Consider the following 20,605-nt stretch of genomic DNA (forward strand, 5'->3'; position numbering starts at 1 on the left):
TACCACCCACCCACTCCCACTATATAAAGGTTGCTTATTCTTCCAGACCACAGCTCATTGTAAGAGATTTTTAGCCTACAAATCCTCAAAACTATTTGCATTCCTTTAGCCCTCAGCAGATGAGCAGTCTGTGTTTATTAATATTACCCTGATTACCCAAATTTATCAGTAAGGAGACAATGACTTGTAATGGCTCTCATAAATACCTTGAGAAGCTCTGCTTTGAACTGGAACCATCTGGTTTACTCAAGTTTATGTTCCTATGTATACAGCAGGCATTGGTTCTAACAGAAGCAGAGGGACATCACGGAACAAGACAGCACACGCAACTGGAAGAAGGGAGCCGAAGTTTTCAAGGCCTTCCATGATAGCTTGAAAAACGAGGCCGACCTCTATCGAGGTTTTTCCTCTCACCCGAGAACACTGCTTGTATGCCTCTACCTACCAACTGCATCCATCAACTGCATCCATGAAACATCTAAATTAGCAAATGCATGCAAGCATGTCTCAAGTATATGAAGTAACTCCTTGCAGGAAAGGTCTCAGGCCATTTGCTGAACAGCCACCACTTTGGGTATGACGCATTTGCAATAGTCTATTATTCAAAGATAAAAATCTATCTACAACTTTCCCAAGCAATGTAATCTATTCTGCTGTGGTGTCTTATGGACAACTCTCACTGGCCAGGCCCCTTGGCACACACTTTTAATCCCACCACTCAACAGGATCTCTGTAAGTTCTAGGCAACCAGAGCTACAAAAAGAAATCCTGTCTCACCCCCCCACCTCTATCGTGCCCCCCCCCCAAAAAAAACTTCCACAGGCCTGAGATGCGGAGGTACTTTCCTGCATATTCTGTGTTTAAGTGACCACAAGTTCCAGAACCAGCACGAAATCTAACCCAGTCCTCCCCGCTTTTCATGAGCTACAAACTCCATGAGGGGACTAATCATTTCTGACAGTTTTGTTTTCCAAAGCTTCTAGCATAAAAGAAACCATGTGCCTAGGCAACCTAAATTCTTGCTACTTAAAACCACAAACTCCCTCTTAATCTCTCTCTCTCTCTCTCTCTCACACACACACACACACACACACACACACATACCTTGAAACCCTACTAAGTTAATGTCTTCAAGTAACACAGGAGTGAAAAAGACATTTCGTTATAAAAGCATACAAAAGTATGTATCTATGGCAACTGATTTTTCTCCGAATCCAAAAAGCACCGTATGCAAAGCCAGGTCCAGAGTTACTTGGCATCTCCACAAAAGGAAGCCAAATCTTTAGCAAAGTCTCTAAACCGGCAGTCCATACAGTAAGTCTGGGCCTTTCCCTTTTGTGACAGCTCTGTCTGGGGTGACGTCACAGGCTTCCTGCAATGGCAGCACAGTGAACTTAGCTTGGGGGAGGGCGGGGCTCCAGATAATGTCCCTGGCCCCTGCTTCCATCCAGTTATGAGTTTAGGCCCTTGGGCAGCCTCACGGCTGTGCCATCAAAGCCCTACACAAAGGAAGGCCGTGAGCCTTTTGGTGAACTTTCTTCAAGTGCATGGGAGAGTTAGAGGTGAGCCCTGACTAGGCATCATGGGCTCCCCTCACCTTCCTCCTAGTTCCAGCTGAACCCAGAGATGCCTGCTCCACATTTCTGCCCAAGCAACTTTCTCCTCTGCCCAGGCCATCAGGCTGCCCTGCCAATCCTTATGCAGCAAGAACATTATTCCACTCATTATTTCTGTCTTCTACACATGCTGATGTTCTAGTATCTTAAATCCTTCTCCAGCTGGGGAGAGGCCGACCACAGTGGAGCTAGCCAGCTCTTGGAGACGGTGAATATCCAACAGGAACGTGCCTTGGATAGCTACAAACCCACAAGGCGCAGAACCAGACTACTGCCCTGATTCAACACGGCCTGCCCACCCCAAAGCAGCATCCCTCTGTGAATCGTCCCAGAGCCAGATGCTAGGCAAACGGGGCTCTCCCCATAGCTTACAAGAATACAGCTCACCAATCCTAACCTGCTCCACCTCCCTTTCTGTCCTGACCCAGAAATTCTGCCACAGGCATAATCTACATCCCTCCCTTTCCGTCTCCTGATCACACTGGTGTCACTCAGGTGGCTCTGCACTGTGCCTCTAAGCCCGTGAGAGAGTTGACTTTACCTTCTCGTATCTCCAGGTCAGGAGAGGCTCATGTACGTGATGCTATGTGTGAGGATGCCCCTATCAGCTCATACTTTTGAATAACTGGTCTCCGGTTAATGGATCTATTAAAGAAGGGTGAGGATGTGTGCCGCTAGGAATGGATTTTGAGGTTTCTAAAGCCCATGCCAGTCCCATTTAGTCTCTCTGCCTCAGAGCTGTTGTACTGGCTAGTTTTGTGTCAAGTCGACACAGCTGGAGTTATCACAGAGAAAGGAGCTTCAGTTGAGGAAATGCCTCCATGAGATCCAACTGTAAGGCATTTTCTCAATTAGTGATCAAGGGGGAAAGGCCCCTTGTGGGTGGGACTATCTCTGGGCTGGTAGTCTTGGTTCTATAAAAGAGCAGGCTGAGCAAGCCAGGGGAGGCAAGCCAGTAAAGGACATCCCTCCATGGCTTCTGCATCAGCTCCTGCTTCCTGACCTGCTTGAGTTCCAGTCCTGACTTCCTTGGTGATGAACAGCAGTATGGAAGTGTAAGCAGAATAAACCCTTTCCTCCTCAATTTGCTTCTTGGTCATGATATTTGTGCAGGAATAGAAACCCTGACTAAGACAAATTGGTACCAGAAGTGGGGTATTCCTGTGAAACCTGACCATGTTTTGGGGAGGACTGTGGAAGGACTTTGGAACTTTGGGCCAGAAGATCCATTCGCTGTTAAGAACTCTGTGAGATGTTGTGTAGGAGCTTGGAAGATAATGTTGAGAACAGTGCAGAAAAATGGAGGCCTGGCTTGTGAAATTTCAGAGGGAAAATTAAAGACTATTTTCAGGGCCATTGCTATTTTGGATTGTGAAGATTCTGTGGTTCTGGTTATCTGGTGCTGAAGAATCAGCTATGATTAACAAGTAGTACCAGAACTACTAAAGTAAAACCTTTGCATTACTGGGACTATTGATGCTGGTTAGCTGGAGCTAAGAAATTAGCGGTGATTAAGAAGAGACCAGCATCATTGAGGTGACATCTTCTGAGAAGTGTTTTCTGAGAGCACAGAGGCTGTGTTCCAGAGATAGCCAAGGTTGTACCTTGTGCTGTGGATGGACTTAATAATGTGTAAGAGTTACCCAGGTGGTACTGGTTTTGAAGGCACAAAGGGGTCACGCAGAGCAGCTGAGGCTCGGCACTGTGAGAGGCCATGGAAGGCCATTGGTGAAGGTGCAGCCTCAGTTGCAATTGATGGCCCAGGACTGAAGAGGTCATTCAGTGTTTTGGAGATGCCAGAACCATGAGATGACCACCAAGAGCAGCAGCAGTGGATTACAGGCATCTGCAGCCTAGAGGACGATGTGTGTGCTACAAAGGGCATGGCTGGAGAAGTGACCCAAGCCCTTGGAGGAGCCCAGAAGATGGTTGAGTTGGATCCCAGACATTGGATGGTTGGAGACTGATTTTAGCTTTTGATTGTGACTGTGCCCTAATATTTTTCCCTCTTGAAGGAAGTTTTTTTAGTGAAGCCCACAGTTAAGAGAAGAATTTGTAAAGACTGTGGGACTTTTTAAGTTATTTAGATCTTGGGAATGAATAAGAAACTAAGGGTTGAGGCTTACCAGTGATGTGTTTGTTTGTCAAGTTGACAAGGGGTCATTTTTTTGTGTCAACTTGACACAGCTGGAGTTATCACAGAGAAAGGAGCTTCAGTTGAGGAAATGCCTCCATGAGGTTCAACTGTAAGACATTTTCTCAATTAGTGATCAAGGGGGAAAGGGTGGGACCATCTCTGGGCTGGTGGGACCATCTCTGGGCTGGTGGTCTTGGTTCTATAAGAGAGCAGGCTGAGCAAGCCAGGAGAAGAAAGCCAGTAAAGAACATCTCTCTATGGCCTCTGCATCAGCTCCTGCTTCCTGACCTGCTTGAGTTCCAGTCCTGACTTCTTCGGTGATGAACAGCAGTATAGAAGTGTAAGCGAAATAAACCCTTTCCTCCCAAACTTGCTTCTTGGTCATGATTTTTGTGCCAGAATAGAAAGCCTGACTAAGACAGCTGTGGATCAAGATGCAAGCTCTCAGCTACAGCCACAGGGATGGTCTGCCTGCCGCCATGTTCCCCACCATGGAACCACAAGCAGGAACCACAAACAAATTCTCTCCTCCTCTGCAAGTTGCTTCGGTCATTGGCTTTGCACGTTGTGTCATGTCACAGCAACTGGGAAGTGAGAGTGTCTGTCACATAAAGGAGCACAACTGGTTCTCCATGCAGTGTTGGGGACTCAAGCTCAGAGTCTTGTTTGTGCATGACATGCAGACCCTCTGCATTCCTCCAGACTCCCCTTTTAGATTTTTAATGTCTCCGGCCCCACGAGAGCATTTTTGACTCAGAGACTTTGGCCCCCAGCCTAGGCCACCCTATAATTCAGAATTATTTTTTTGGAAAGTGGAATAAAGCCTAGGGAAGAAGAGTACTTAGTTCTGTGTGCTATGGATTAACTGTAAGTATGAAAAATTGCTGTTAATGTAGTTGCGCCTAAGTTTTCATTTAACGTTTACAATACCACCCTGCATTTGAAGAGACAGATGGCTAAATAGATAAGCGCCGATCTGAGTTTTGATTCTGGTCATTTTCTATGTGGCACAAATGAGCTTGCTTAAGCTCTGGAAGCAGGAGGCAGAGTCTGCCAGGCCCACACCTGCTCTACAACAAACTAAAGGCGCCGACCCAAACTCCAACCTCCAACCGTCCTTATGCTAGCTTAGAACATGACACCCATTCTCCATGCAGATTACCTGCACTTTCCTATAGCCAAGTACACTACCTCTCTGGCCTAGGCACTGTGGAAAATTTGTGGCCAGGACTCCAGACCTGGAATGAGCTTTGTTACCAATGCTCTGACAACCTGAAATAACTGTACTTCAAAATACAGGCTCTGGACAGGTTACTCTATGATAACCCTGAGAACCCACTTACAGCCTCGCATTTCTAAAGGGGAGAATTACAAACCACAGGCTTTTCTGGTGGGCAGCCCTGTGTCAGTGAGGCAGAACTGAGGAAAATTCCAGGCGAGCCAGTTCACGCTTTGAAGCATCAGGGCAGTTACAAACATACAACCCTCATCCAGAATAGCCACAGATTCGGAGAACAAAAAAACCCTTTGACCAGTCTCCCTCGGCCATCTACTAAAGGGTTTATGTGGTAAAAAATAAAGAGAAGAGGAAAAACTCTACAATGAACTTCGGGGCATTTTCTGAAATGGCTTTCCTTAAATTAACAACAACAACAACGGTGACGATGCCCTTCTCCAATTTCACTGTAAAATATTCCACGGAGCCACAACTGTGCACAGAGTTGGAAAAACTAAAGCAACTAAGGAGGACACAAACAGGGTCTGCCAGACAGAAGCAATGGAGTGAAGGAGACTTTGACTCACACATGGCCTGCCAGACAGAAGCAATGGAGTGAAGGCGACCTTGCAAACAGGGTATGCCAGGCAGAAGCAATGGAGTAAAGGAGACCCTTGCAAACAGGGTATGTCAGACAGAAGCAATGGAGTGAAGGAGACCTTGATTCATGCTTGGGCTGTCATCCGCAGGCTGGATTGATTGCCTAGTCCCCACCATCCCACCACCAAACCCAGCTTTCTGAATACCATCTCCAAGCTAACCCAGAGGGAACTCTAGCCAGGCTTCTGGTCCAGCGTGCCTGTGCCTTACTGGAAAGAGGAGGAGGACACCACAGACGCAGCCCCCCACCAGCCTGGGACAAGAACTGTGGAAGACATTCCTAACCCACAAGAGACAGTACAGTATCACCTCCGCTGTGTCCCTTCAAGTTGGCCAAAGTCAGAGGGGCACTTACTCCTGACCCCTAGGGTTAGGGCCCTCAGCCACCCCACAGCCACAGCACATGATAGCAAGTAGTCCTGCATCTCAGTCCTTCTCCAGGAATCTGAAGGCAAGGCTCCAGGAAGCTGAAATCATAACAATTCATTGGAATTGACGCCTTAAGCATGTACTATGCAAAAGGCTCTTTCCAAGAGTTCTAGACCACAGATTATGGTCTCTATGCAACTCACATTCCAGGATACTGAAGAGAGCCAGGCTCAGAAGGACAGGTTCTACACAGTGAACCAACAGGGAGCCACAAGGTGGTGGGGTGGGGAGATAGCTTAGACAGCAAGAGGCAGGGCTCCTTAAATGAGAAGTTGGGGGCCAGCGTGTCCCAATCAAAGGCAGCACGGAGAGCAGAAGCCCTGCAGTCCACTGCATTCCCGGGACGTCCTTACCAACCCACGTGTGCTGAGTGTGTTGGGTAGAGAGCATTAAGTTGTCCCAAGGATGGGAGAGAGCAGAGCTGGGAGAAGCAAGGGGAATCGGGAAACATCAACCATGACTTCCCTCGTCCTTCATCCAGGCTACAGGATGAACAGGATGCTGAGAGAAGATTCCAGGGCCCTAACCAGCAGCTGACTGAGAGGGATGCAGACATTTTTTGACCTCAGTGGGAGAGGATGTGCCTAATCCTATAGAGACTTGAGGCCCCAGGAAGGGGGATGCACCTCTCAGAGACAAAGGAGGCGGAGGCGGGGGAGGGATGAAGCACTATGGGACAGAGTACCGGGAAGGGGAGCAACACCTAGAATGTAAATAAATAAAATTATTAATTAAAAAAATACTACTTGATGGTGGGTAGAGAGGTGACTAGGCTGTGATTCCCAGCACACACATGGCAATTCACACAGGGCTACACCTCCAGTTCCAGGGGATCTAATGTCCCCTTCTGGCTTCTACAGGCAATGCACATACATACCACACGTGGTGCACAGACATACATGTAGACAAAATACCCATACACATTTAAAGGCAACAACAACAAAACAAGATCCTAACTCAAAGAGAACATGACCAAGAAGGAAGGACTGCTCAACTAGAGCAAACTCACCCCGAACCCCAGGCCCTCAGACACGGAGTTCCCACACACCAAAGGGAAGAAAATACCAAGTAAGAGTCTCTTCTGTCAAATGCTATAGAACTGTGTTTAGGACACGAGATTCAAGTCATTTTATCTCTCCTGCCTGGTTAAGACTTTTATGCAAATGTTTTACACACACACACACACACACACACACACACACACACACACACGCGCGCACACATACACACTAAAGCCCTTATTTGCACAAAGGCTCTCTTTGGAGCAGTGTGCCTCCCTCCCCTTCGTTCATTACCTGTGTGCAGGTTTTTCAGACTACCCAGCTGTGAGGTTGGACCCCAGCCAAGGGGAAATGGCAGTCACAACCTGCCTTACAATAAATCTAAATACACTTATTGTCTGTCTTTGTTTGCCCTCCAGGGAACACTCTCTTGATCAAAAGGACAGCTGGCCTTGTCTGGACACTTGCACTGGAGTGTGGTCTCCTTCTTTTTTGAACACAAACTTACTCCTAACATCGGAATTCACTGCCCGACTCTGCCCCCTGAGCAGACCCCAAGGCTTCAGGAGTCTCCCAGGTCCAGTGTCTCACACTGCCCACCGCAGGACATAGGCAAGTGTTGGCACCAAACATGTCACCCCAACAGAACAGCCAGGTGGTTCAGCTAACTAAGAACACAGAGACCTGAGGTCCCAGAGGCCTCCCGGCCTCTCAGGGTGTCTTTGAAACCTGGATACTTGGCAGTTCCCCTGAGTTTGTCTGAGCACTATGCTTGCCCGGCCTCTAGCCTCTAAAGCCAGCTGCTCACTTCTAATCACTGGCTAAACTCACCCCCTTTCACCCCCAGGCCCCACCCCACCCCCACCCCCTGGCTCCAGGAGACAGGACTACACATGGATGTCTTAGGTACCTGTCACCCCACCACCACCCCCATGTTCCATTGAACCTCACAACTGACCAATTCAGATGACTACTATAAACAGCCATTATCCTACATAAAAAAAAAGCAATGGTTGTATTAGTTCATTTTTGAGGATACCTGCTCAAAAAGCAGTAAGTTGTCATTTATTGTTAACCCTGGTAAAGCATATACCAGATATCTACATTATCCGGTCTACAGGTCAGGATGCAAGCCCCAAAAGCCAAGGATACTTGGCAAGGATACTCCCAAGTGCACCAGGTCACCTGGTAGGAGGGAAAGGATTTTTAACAGAGTAAGGGAAAGCTGGTTCACACCTTTAACCCCAGCAGTTAGGAAGTGAAGGCAAAAAGATCAAGTCAAAGCCAGGCTCAACTACATATCAAGCTCATGGCCAGCCTAGAAGACATAGAGAGGAGTTAAGGGGGAGGGAGAGAGGGAGGGAGGGAGGGAGGGAGGGAGGGAGGGAGGGAGGGAGGGAGGGAGGGAGGGAGGTTAGCTCTCATCTCAGATAACCATCCATTCCCATGATCCTTGGATTTCATGGTAAATCAGGGCAGGGTTGTCTTCCTCCTTTGTGGGGAAGGAGCAAGGAGAGAGAGCCTGTCGAAGTGACCACTTCCTTTTAAAAAGAGGAGTAATGGTTGGGGTGTGGCTCCATGGTAGGGTGTCTGCCAGCATTCGGGAGTCTGTAGGTATAATTCCTAACACACACACACACACACACACACACACAGCATAAGCATCACATAAGAACACAAACCCACAGGAGACTCTGGTACAGAAAGCACTGACCCTTCCCCCTACCATCAAAACAGACGCCAGATCTCTAAGGAATCTGGCAGCGGGTGAGAAACTGAGTTTGGCTGTTTGTGCAGTGTGGTATGCATGCTTCAGAAACTGCACTTTGGGGGGACCTGGGGCAGGCAAGCACAACTTGTGCACAGTAAACCACCACATCCCACAGGAAGCTGTTCTCTGACCGTACCGACTGTGCATGAAGCCCATCATAAGCACATCTCTCTCCCAGCCTTGGACTTGGAGCTGCTGCAGCCGGGAACTGGGCACCCCGCCCGTCCCTTTTGTTCAGGTTGCGGCTGGTAGCACCTCACCCTCCGTGCCACAGTGCACAGTGTCCTCAGCTGGAGACAGAAGACTGCTGCCGGTGGCAAGCCACTAACCAGGTTACGGATGGCACTCTCCCTTCCCTTAGGAAAGCTGCCTGCAAGGTCTGCATCCCTTACAGATCTCAGAAGCCACTCTTGCGGGGTAAGACACCTCTGCCTTTGGAGAAAAGGTGACCCACAACCTACAGCCCAGACAGCCTCACTGGGCACGGGTTTTTGTGGATGTTGGAACACGGGTCAATTTGCTGGGTGTGAAGGAAGGAAAAAAGATTTGTTTCTTTGTTTCTTTGTTTTAGGTATATGAGTACACTGTAGCTGTATAGATGGTTGTGAGCCTTCATTTGGTTGTTGGGGATTGAATTTAGGACCTCTGCTCTCTCTGGTCAACTCTGCTTGCTCAGTCCCTTCAGCAGAAGCGGTCAGTGCTCTTAACCTCTGAGCCATCTCGACAGCCTGAAGGGAGGAAGGAAGAAAGAAAAAAAAAAAAAGCCTCGAGTACAGAGACGGGAGACGCCTGTGTCAGAGAAGGCCTACGGAAGTAAGGCCCAGGGAGGAAGTCTGGGCTAACTAACACTTGCCCACTGCCAATGCCAGTTCCTGGGGAGCTACGGGACACACAGGGCCAGGCTGCTTCTTGCCTAAGACTCCAAATTACTCCTCAGGAAGGACACTGCAGGCACGACACTTGCTACTGGAATCCTTAAAATTTTCATTCAAGTTCAGCTTTCTCTTCCCTTGAAATGCTTACCAGGAAATGGATCTCCGGACCCGAGAGAGAGGAAATGAAATGCACACTGCGTGCTTTGCTGGAGACCCTAAAAGAGTTGCATCTGGCAGCCTTCCACAGGGACTCACAATGGCTTCAGGGTCATCTAAAGTTGGCCAGTCAAGGTTTGAAGGGACCATCAAAAAACCATCATGGCTGCCGGCCTTTCCCGCATCCTGACAATGTTCGGTGCTAGCTGACACTTAAGCACCGAGGTTTGCCCTTAAAAGAAGTCAATTCCCAGAAATCAAAGGCCACTAACTCCCTCTCCCATGCCCCTAAGCTACCAGCTCTGTGGGAAATCCTGTCCGGCTGCACCTTATCCTTCCTGGAAGGGACTCTTAGAAAATGAAACTCCTCCTCCCAAGTGAGGAATCCCTCCCAAGGAGCAGAGATGATGGGGCTGCTTGGTGGAATTTCCCTTCAAAAGCCTTCATCTTACTAGGGGACAGTTGGCAGCAGAAGTGGCCAGCCATCCACCCGAGAGAGGGAAGACGAGAGACCCTGTTCTGCCTTAACCCAAGGGACTAATCTTCCCTTTACAAACACTTTCCGGAAAAACAGTGCTGTGCTATATACTTAAAGGAGCACAGGACAGAGGATTTGGGGGCAGCCAAAGAGCACAATGGAGCCATCTCTCTCTCTCTCTCTCTCTCTCTTTCTTTCGTCACTGCTAATATCGGATCCCCCAAGGACTTGACTGGGGTTTTCCCCAAAGCAAACCAGTCTGGAGCATTTGCATGTTGAAGAGAAACTGCAGAGTATGAGCCCATGTTGGTTCATAGCCTGGAAGAACACAAAAAAGCATACACACCGGACAGCCTCCTGCAAAGACACACGACACACCCCACAGGCGCCGGGGGACCAGGACCAACAATAACAGTGACCCAGGTTCAAAAGCTATAATTTGCTTAGAACACTGAGACTGCTTGTCCAGAGACAGAGCTTTCCTTCTTCAGTTTAATCAACAACAGCGTTCTGAAGGGTGGCTGGGAGTCGGTTCCACGTCGGAAGACGTTCTGGAATTACAGCAGAACCTGACTCGTGAACTCTGAAGGGAAAGGGAGAAGCTGTGTGGTGAGAGCTGCCGAGACAGAGGGAGAATCTCAGGCAAGCTCAGCAGACAGGGGACAGGTCAGAACAACGGCCCCAGCTAAGGACAACGGGACACTTCATGTATCCGTGGCTTCTGGGAGGCATGTGGATTCCATTCATCTGCCCTGGCTACTGTGAACTACAGTCCAAGTGGCTGCAAACGAAGAGAGAATTACTCCCTCCCAGTTGCAGAAGCTGGAAAAGCAAGATGAAGGTGGCATCTGAGCTGGTTTCTTCTGAGGCCTCTACTTCCTGTTAGGTGTGGCCCCCACCACCGCCACCACCCCCGCACTCCCACCCCAACCCAGCGTCTTGACGTGATCCTCTCTGATTCCCGGCATCCAAATAAATGTCCACGGTATGGAGTGTCCACAAATACAAAGAGGAAATCTGGACACTAACCTTGAATTAAAAAGTTTATCACAATCAGACAATTCACTCTTAATTACCTATTTTAGAGATCTTATCTCAAAGTACAATCACAGTCTACAATACTAGGGGGCTAGGCATTCAACTTAATGGGTTCTGGGAGTCCCCTGTCCTACAGAATAACAAGCAGCAAGGGAGACGGAGCCAGGTCTATGGAGGAGGAAGGATCTAAGACGGGAAGACAGGTGACCAGGGGTCCTCAGTGGTACCTTCTCACAGCAGAGGGGTCTGCTTGGTGTGGCTATGGTCCATCATGGTCCCTAAATCAGTTAAATAGGTCTCGACTGTGACTGGCGGTTTTGTTGCTTTATAGTGGCTAGAGGAGAGATTATCAGTGTGCCACAGGTGTGAGAGTCTAAGCCTTTGGAAGTTTCACCTGTTAGCATGTGCATAAAGGAAGTGCTGTGCAGCAGAGAGGAAAATAAGGAAAATAATTAATTATGTGGCATTTTGCAAAGTGTGTGTGTGTGTGTGTGTGTGTGTGTGTGTGCGCGCGCGCGCGCGCTCGCCCATGATTCTACCAAGTGCTTATTTAATGCCCAGCTGTGAGGTCATTGAAGCAGGCCGTGACTCAGTTGGAGGCCCTCATTACAGCCACAAGGGCAGCCATTTTTAGTTAAGAGGAGAAGCGGGGGGGGGGGGGGGGGGGGGGGGGGCTGAGGGAAAAGAGCAGTGAAGGAAAGCTTTCTCTCTTTTTTAAAAAACATGTATTCATTTAAAATAAATCTTATGTGGTGGGAGTGGAGGTCAAAGAGCAACCTCAGGAGTCAGTTCTCTCTCTCCATGGTGGGTCATAGACACCATGTGGGGATCTGTTGTTGTTGTTGTTGTTTGTTTTGTTTTAGTGATTGTTTTTGTTTGGGTATTGTTTTGTTTTGAGACAAAAATCTTCTGCCTCCAGATGCTGGAATTGTAAGCATGCCCCACACCTGCTTTGCTTCTGTGAAACCTTCAGAACGGGATCAAAGCTCTCAAGGCCCTGCCTTCTGCGGCTCCTCAACTTTCGGGTGTGCAGCAATCTCCTGGGAGACTGACCACAGTCTGGGGCCCCACATCCAGAGCCCAGCTCCCCCACCAGCCTTACAGCCTCAGCATCTGCCCACTTTTCCTGTGTCAGAAGTTCTCTGAGAACCATCACTGAGGAGCCTATACCTCCAGGTCCAATAGCCCTAGTTACATGGGACCACGGCACAGACCGACATTGGTGTGCTCAACTCTGAAAGAGACGCTCCGATCCCCCCTCCCTTAATTTCAAAATGCTCTGATCTTGAGGACAAGCGGCTTCTTCACAGCCCCGCTAAGTGGCTACATTCTCTCCATGATCTGAGGCCTTTTCCAGGCTGAGTCTTAAGAGAACCCACCCACTACTCCTGGTCACCCTCCCTCGGACATCTTTCACCAAGAGCAAGCTTTCAGGTGTTTGTGTCCACTTTTCCTCTATCAGGCCAGCAAGTGTCCAGTGTCTATCCACATCTCATGCAGACAAGCAGTAGATTAGATTAACTTCAAGATCTCCAGGTCTGGGGGAGTTGGGTCTTGCTCTGCTGCAGTTTGGCTGTGACCCCGGACAAAGGTCTTAACATCTCCAGCGTTGTAAACATTAACCTCTGACTTGGCTTTGGGGTAATGGACACTATTATGAAAGAGGTGAGCCAGCTCAGACCCTGCTGGCGCCACAGGTGGCTCACTCGCTCTGCTACAACTCAGTATTCCCTTTGGGTTCGTGAGCTGGGGTAAGGGTAAACCTGGACACCACGATGCACTTCAGCAGAGGAGGCTGGGCTGAGCGGACTCTGTTGCTCACAGTCTGCTTCACCCTGGAAAAGAGCAGTATTCACCACTCCAAAGGCTGGTGGTAGAGGTTACTATGTTAATATTTAGAAGACGCTTACATAACCCCTACCTAAAATGTTGTTCCCCTGGACAGTGGGATTTCATCCAGCTATAAAGACAAAGTAAATCATGAACTTTTCGGGAAGATGGATGGGTCTGACTATATTTTATTTAGGTATCCCAGACCCAGAAAGAAAAATACATTGCTTTAGTTTGCTTCTGTTACTTTAACTAAATACTATGACCAAAAGCAACTTAGGGGAGAAAAGATTTGATTCGGCGTACAGGTTAGAATCCAGCATGGAGGGACATCAAGACAAGAGTGTCCTAGGGCAACACTGGAGGAACACTACTTACAGGTTTGCTCAGTTCCCTTTCTTATTACAACCCAGGCCCAACTGCCTAGGGACTGTACCACCCACAGTGGGCTGGGCCCCCATGCCCTCAACTACTGTAAAGGAAATGTCCCACAGGCATGCCTCCTGGCCAACCAGATGAGAGCAATTCCTCACTTGAGAGTCCCTCCTTCCAGGTGAGTCAGGTTGACATGTGATGCCAACTGTAACGCACACATGAATGCAGATCCCAGCTTTACATGTTTCTATATGTGCACGTGTAGGATAGAGCGTGAGCAGAGGCCCAAACCCAGAAAGAGGACTATGAGATGGAGGGAAAGGTCTGGGGAGGGTAACGAGGAAATGGGACAGCAAGGAACAGAGACAAGGCGGGGACAAGGAGGCACAGAGAGAGGTATGGATGGGTGAATATGACTAATGACACTTATTGTCTATGTTGATTTAAAAAATAGAAGTAGAAACTCAACAAATAAATAGCTAAAGGAGGGGGAGAAGGGACTGAAAGAAAAGGGTTAGTTAAACAGCTCCTACCAATAGCGAGCTCTACGCAAGGAAAAGGAAACAGACAGCAGCTTCCCCAAACGCAGCCCCCGACTCAGCGGGTCCACAAGACTGAGTAAGACAGGGCGTGGGCATCTTCAGCCGCATGCCCTGGACACAGAGCCTGTGCACTGAAGGAATGGTCAGCAAAGGTTGGGAGTGACTGGGAAACCTCACAGCCACTCCTAGGAGCTACAGGGATCAGACAGGACATGCTACCTGGGGCTCATGCCACTGAGCACATCAAATCTCAATGGAGACGGTATCAGAAGCCTCAAGGCGGGCAGCAGAAACAGCAAGGCTGACTGAGTAAAGATAAGGCCTGAGGTGTGAAGGGGAAGATGGATCACTCAGGGAACAGCTGCAATCAAGAGGTGGCGATGGGACTACTGGGACTACGAGCTATTCCTGCATTCAGACAAAAGGGAGGCGTGGTTGCCAGGTGCCAGGTGCAACTCAGCTTGAGGAAGCAGGAAGCTGTCCAAGCTGTCCAGCAGAAGTCAAATGGTGGAGACCGGCTCACTTTACGGCCAGCCCGGAATGGGGTAGGTGTTGGGTTGCCATGATGCCAGCTCTAGACTGGTTTTCCTTCTCTCTCTGTTACCTCTCCCAAGCCCACGGATAGCGATACCACACGGAAGGTAACCACACGTCTGGGAATGCCTGCCCCCAGAGACACAACCAGAGGGGTCTCCCCGATCTTGGTAACTTAAAATCCAGTCAAGTTGACAGTGAAGGTTAGATATCTCACAAAGAGTCTTCCACGAGAGTCTTCCAGCGTGGTCCCGTAATTGTCTGGGAGAACTCTGTGTCTCCTAGCTCGGGTTTGGCATATGACACCATCGAGCTCCTCGCTCCTACGGACAGGTAGCAGCCATTCTAAATCCAAGCAGCCCAGATTAAAACTAAAATAATCCTTTGCGATTGCCGATACAGCACAAGATAGGTAAGTGGCTCAACTGCGTACTGAGAGGTGAACGAGGGAACACCCGTCTCTGAACCCAGAGAGTTCATCTCTAAATAGGAGGTATTTTCTTGGTAAGTCACAAAGATTCCAAAAAAGGCTCCGTCACCTGAGGCAGTTAAGAGGATTCATACAATGCCACCTGCCACCTGGCAAGCAAGCCTCCGTGTTGTCTGAATGCAGGAGGGGCCTGGTTGTGACAGATGGGTTGGTCCATTGCCACCTCTTGACTGAGAATCTAGGTCAGTGGTGGAGGGCTTGTCTAGAATGCACAAGGCCCTGGGTTCAAATCACAGCACCACATCAAAGCGGAAGAGGAAGTTAATTTTGCTGCAATCCTTCCCACGCACCTGCACGTACTTTACCAGGCTGGCACCTGTTAGGATGGCAGGGTCGGTCTTACCATGGAAAACCCGGAATGTCGATGAGCAACAGAGCGCCTCCAAATACACTTGGAGTCTAGAGGCCAAGCCTACCAGCTTAAACAGGAAACCGGCTCCCTTCTGTTATTCAAAACGGGACAAAGAGCTGGGCCGGAGGTGTACACAAAGGTAGGCAGGTCCAGTGAATTCAAGGTCAGTCTGATCTCCACAGTGAGTGACTTCCGGGATAGGCAGGGCTGTGCTCAGAGACCCACTAGTGAAAATGAATGAATGATTGAATGAATGAATGAAAATAAATAAATAAGTAAATAAATAGATATCACTTGAATTTTTTTCTTTAGATTTATTTATTATTAATTCTAAGTACTCTGTAGCTGTCTTCAGACACAGCAGAAGAGGGCGTCAGACCTTATTACGGATGGTTGTAAGCCACCATGTGGTATCTGGGATTTGAACTCAGGACCTTTGGAAGAGCAGTCAGTGCTCTTAATCGCCGAGCCATCTCTCCAGCCCCCTCACTTGAATTCTAATATACAAACAAACAAACAAACAAAAACCAGGGCAGGAGAGATGGCCCAGCAGTGGGGAGTCTGTGCTGCTCTCACAGAGGACAGGAATTGAGGGGCCCAGCAGGAATCCACACCCCTGGCTTCCCAGGCACCTGCACACAAGTGCATATATCTATTCACAGAAGCACCTAAGTACAAATAATTTTAAAAAGAAAAAAATGCAGGGTGTTGGTGGTACACACCTTTAATCCCAGAACTCCGGAGGTAGAGGCAAGTGAATCTCTGAGTTTGATTCCGGCCTGGTCTTCACAGTGAGTCCCAGGACAGCCACAGCTACACAGAGAAACCCTGTCTCAAAAAAGCAAAAGCAAAACCAAAAACACACAAACAAAAATAATAATAATAAAAAACAAATCTTTTAACACACAAAAGTCAAACAGGATGCACGCCTTGCATACAGCCTTGTGCACACGGGCTGGCTGGTGAAGAGTCCTTGAAGAGGCGACATTAACAGGGCTGGCCAGTTGGATCCCACTCACATCCTGACTAACTGACACTCCATACAGACCTACAGACTAAGAGCAATGTATTCCACGAGCAATTTTATGCTCGTTTTACATAGGAAAATGTATATATTTTTGCATAGCTGGCACTTCCTCTCCACCAAGGTCCCTCTAACTTTGGTCTCTATCCATTTACTGCCACCATCACGTAGAAACAGGAAAACAGGCTAAGGAGATGATCACAGAAACACAGATTCCGGTGCATGCTCTCCGGTTAGTACCCCGACTCAGCTCCCAGCTTCATCTTGCCCACCGGATGTTTCCTGGTCTCTCCAGCCTCCCTTTCCTCACTGTGCGGAAGAGCCATTCTCCACAAAATGTTCCTATAAGGATCAAATAGCCCACCATCCCCAAGACCCCTGGGACAGGGACTGCTGCCCCCCACTGCCACCTGCTGAGCAACACAGGGCTAAGCTCTGCGCAGCCACAGCCCCCACACCTTGAGGTGGGCAAGTCCTGGGAGAGAGGGAGCTGAGATGGAATGGGGGGTGAGGGTGACTCAGAGAAGCTCACTGACTCAGGGGAGGCTGTAGCCTGTGGTTCTTGGCTTTCGCTGTCCATCAAAAACTGAAGGAGCCTTTTAAAATTATTTTACGCCTAAGTGATGCTTCCCAAAATTAGGATTCAAACTGGCCTAGGGATGTGCTAGCCTTGGGTTTTTCTTCAGTTTCCTTTTGTTATGGTTGTTTTGGCTACCCAGGCAGTTCAGCCTCAGAGCGGGCTGCCAGTGTCAACTAGAAAGAACTTAATGGGGGGCTGGAGCTGCAGTTTGGTACAGAGCGTGTCATTAGCTTATGTGAAGCCCTCGGTTCAATCCCACTGCCACCAAAACGTTAAAGGAAATGTAGCAACAGGCTGGTAGCCTTCAGAGAAATAATTTCCACCCGCTGGGCGTAGTAGACCTCGGTAATACCACAAGGTAGCTCAAGGCCAGCCTGGGCAGATAAGACCCTATCTCAAAAACCTAGAGAAGAAGAAATAATTCCCATCAGTAGACAACAGACGGAAACAATCTGAGGATCTGCAACCCAACACCAACAACCAGCCTCTATTTGTACAAAGTAAATCCTGCCAACACGCCAACCACTTTCCTCATAGGGAATGACCAACCCGGAGACCCGATACCTCTGGACTCCCACGGGGCAGGTGATGTGGTCTCTTCTGACACTCGTAGAAAATGTAATCTCCCATACAGTGCTGGCAAGTGGCTTGCCACACCTTGGGGGACATTCTCCAAACCTGTTCCTTTCTAGTCAGTCCTCCAACTAAAACCTTTGAATGGCAGCAACAAGCTGCTCAGCTCTGATATCAATGCCACGAACAAAAACAGAGATGAAGCAGGATATTATGTGAGGACAAACCCTGTAGACTGAGCAGCCAGTGAACTGTTCCACGGATCTGCACATTCTGTTAACCATGCGCTCTGACCGTTCCTCTCGGGGCTTCACCACCTCACTCGGCAGCATCTCCATCCTGCCCTCGGAGACACCCTGGAACCTCTTCCTGTTGGGTCCTGAAATAAATCTGGCAGCAGACCTCCCGGCTCAATGATCAAAAATAAGAGGATGACACGTACAAATAAGACGAGTCCTTCGCTGCAAGAGAGACCGCACGCAGCAGAGCCTGAAGGACGCACCGTGTACCCTCTGCAGAAAGTGACTGGCAGAGCCTGCTCTAAGCCACAGCTGAACTGTGGGTCACAGCCCCATCTGGAGTCACAGAACTGAATGTGAATTATGGTTTGTTCTTGAGAGCAACGGGAGGAGGCCGGGGAGGTTTTTGAGCAGGATGACCCCAGTTTGTTCTACAGTGATTTTCCTTCCATCTAATTTTTAAAAAGAAAAAACTAAAGCCACAGCCAGGCTTGAGGAGTGTCTCTGAGGATCCTCAACAACATTTGGTGAGCGTGTGAATGAATCGGTGGATGAAACGGCTCCACAGGCATGCCTAAAGTCCAACCGTAGAATCTGATGCCAGGGGTAATGGTTTAAACAAGGATGACCGGAGAGTTTATGCCTTAATAACTAGACAGACGATGGTGCTAACAACCAAATAGCAATTCAACCTTACAGATGGACGGGAGGTGTCCTAGTCAGGGTTTCTACTGCTGTGATGAAACATGAAACCAAAAGCAATTTGGAGAGGAAGGGGTGTGTTTAGTTTATGCTTCCACATCACTGTTCGGCACTGAAGAAGTCAGGACAGGAACTCACACAGGGCAGGAACCTGGAGGCAGAAGCTGATGCAGAGGCCATGGGGGGAAATGCTGCTTACTGGCTTGCTCAGTCTGCTTTCCTATAGAACCCAGGACCATCAGCCTAGGGATAGCAGCACCCACAATGGGCTGGGCTCTCCCCTGCCCATCACTAATGAAGAAAATGCCCTATAGCCTAGCCCACAGCCTGACCTTAATGGAGGCGTTTTCTCTACTGGGACTCCCTCGTCTCTGATGACTACAACATGTGTCAGTCAGGTTGACATAAAACAAGCCAGCACAGGAGAAAACATGCTGAAGACGAACACACATGTGAAAAACAAACTCATTCACTAACAACCAAGAGGCCTGCTTGATCAAGTCAGCAGACACACACACACACACACACACACACACACACACACACACACACACACACACACACACACACATTCATCCAGCCAGCCAACGTTTCTACCAGCCCAGCAGAGCCCAGCAGGTAGACAGATACTGAGCGAGTGCCTCTGTTTTCGATGGGGCACACCTATGACATGTTTTGATGATCCAGATAGCGTCTCAGCTGTGACACACCCACCTCCAAGCTACGAGGTTACTGAGGCATTTCCCAACCCCCTCCGGACCGGACCTCAATCTGCCTCCCCTAAAGAAGGGTGATAATGTCTGCCTGAGAGACTGAGGGTTAAACTTCTGGAAGATAACAAGCTGAATGGAACAAAATGTATATGTGCTAGTGATCACCATTGTTAAAGCTCAAGGTCCCAACACGGCCTCTCAAGGTGTCCTCCGAGGATATTAGAAGCAGTAGCCAGCAAAAGAGATCCCCAGGACCCACCCAGACTCACTAGGGCCAGAGTTCCTGAGGACTCACAGCGGGGACGCTACAAGAGACCCATGGCCTACACTTTCAAAACCATGTCCAAGGACTATTACTGAGGCAGGTAAATATGACATTTACTATCCAGGCATGAAACTCCCACTCTGATGACTTCTGCATCCAGTGGTCTTCTTGTGTTACGCAATATGAAGATGTCTTTAAAAGGCTAATCTTTAAGTGAGTCTAAAACTTTCCTTTCTACTCTGGCGGGCAGGAGGGTTTTTTTGTTTGTTTGTTTGTTTGTTTGTTCATTCCAGAAACCTGGCACTCTGCCTAATACCAGCAAGGCCATGAGATGGCTCAGCAGATAAAGGTGCTTGCCACCAAGTCTGATGACTTCCTTGAGGTTCAACCCCAGACTCACTAAGCAGACAGAGAGATTTCCTCTGACTTCCACACAGGTGCCATAGTAGGAGTGTGTGCATGTGTGTGTGTGTGTGTGTGTGTGTGTGTGTGTGTGTTATAGGTTGTGGGTTGAGTTATGCATGTGTATAGTATGTGTCCATGTATATGTGTACCTGTGTTGTATGTAAAAGGGAATGTTGTCTGTGCATGGGGGCGCGGCGGGGGGGGGGCAAATATATGTGTGTGCATGTGCATATGTGTGGTATTGTGAGTGTATGCTCATGGGTGTATGAGTGTTTTTATACTCATGTGTGTATGTTTGTGTGCTCATGTGTATGTGTATTTCTGCATGTGTGTGTTTATACATATGTGTGTAATGTATGAGTGTGGTGGGGGAGTGTGCAAGTGTGATAATAAAAATACTCAAAATATGGTACCAAAATGCCTCTGGTTAAAATTAAACACTACCAAGCAAGATATGGCTCACACCTATAATCCTAGCACTCAAGACAGTGAGCTGGGAGAGTTCTCTACCCAAAGCTTGGGCTAAAAAATGATCCTGTCTCACAGAATAAAATGAATAAATAAATACGTGGCACTTCTGTGCCGTGATGGAGTGCCCCTCAGC

At 48.6% G+C, this 20,605-nt stretch overlaps 1 protein-coding gene and 1 long non-coding RNA gene across 5 annotated transcripts in view; both read right to left on the reverse strand.

Moving 5' to 3' along the window:
• Abcc4 (ATP-binding cassette, sub-family C (CFTR/MRP), member 4) overlaps positions 1-20,605 on the reverse strand; it is a 225,165-nt gene that overhangs the window by 198,786 nt on the left and 5,774 nt on the right. The gene's annotated exons all lie outside the window — the stretch shown is intronic.
• On the reverse strand, positions 13,625-16,264 carry Gm41247. The gene is made up of 2 exons (XR_874959.1): positions 16,223-16,264; positions 13,625-15,724 (listed from the first exon to the last, which is right to left on the reverse strand). It is a non-coding gene; the product is annotated as a predicted gene, 41247 (long non-coding RNA).

The sequence above is a fragment of the Mus musculus genome, chromosome 14 (genome assembly GCF_000001635.26).
Source record: "Mus musculus strain C57BL/6J chromosome 14, GRCm38.p6 C57BL/6J".
In the NCBI taxonomy this organism is placed as follows: Eukaryota; Metazoa; Chordata; class Mammalia; order Rodentia; family Muridae; genus Mus; species Mus musculus.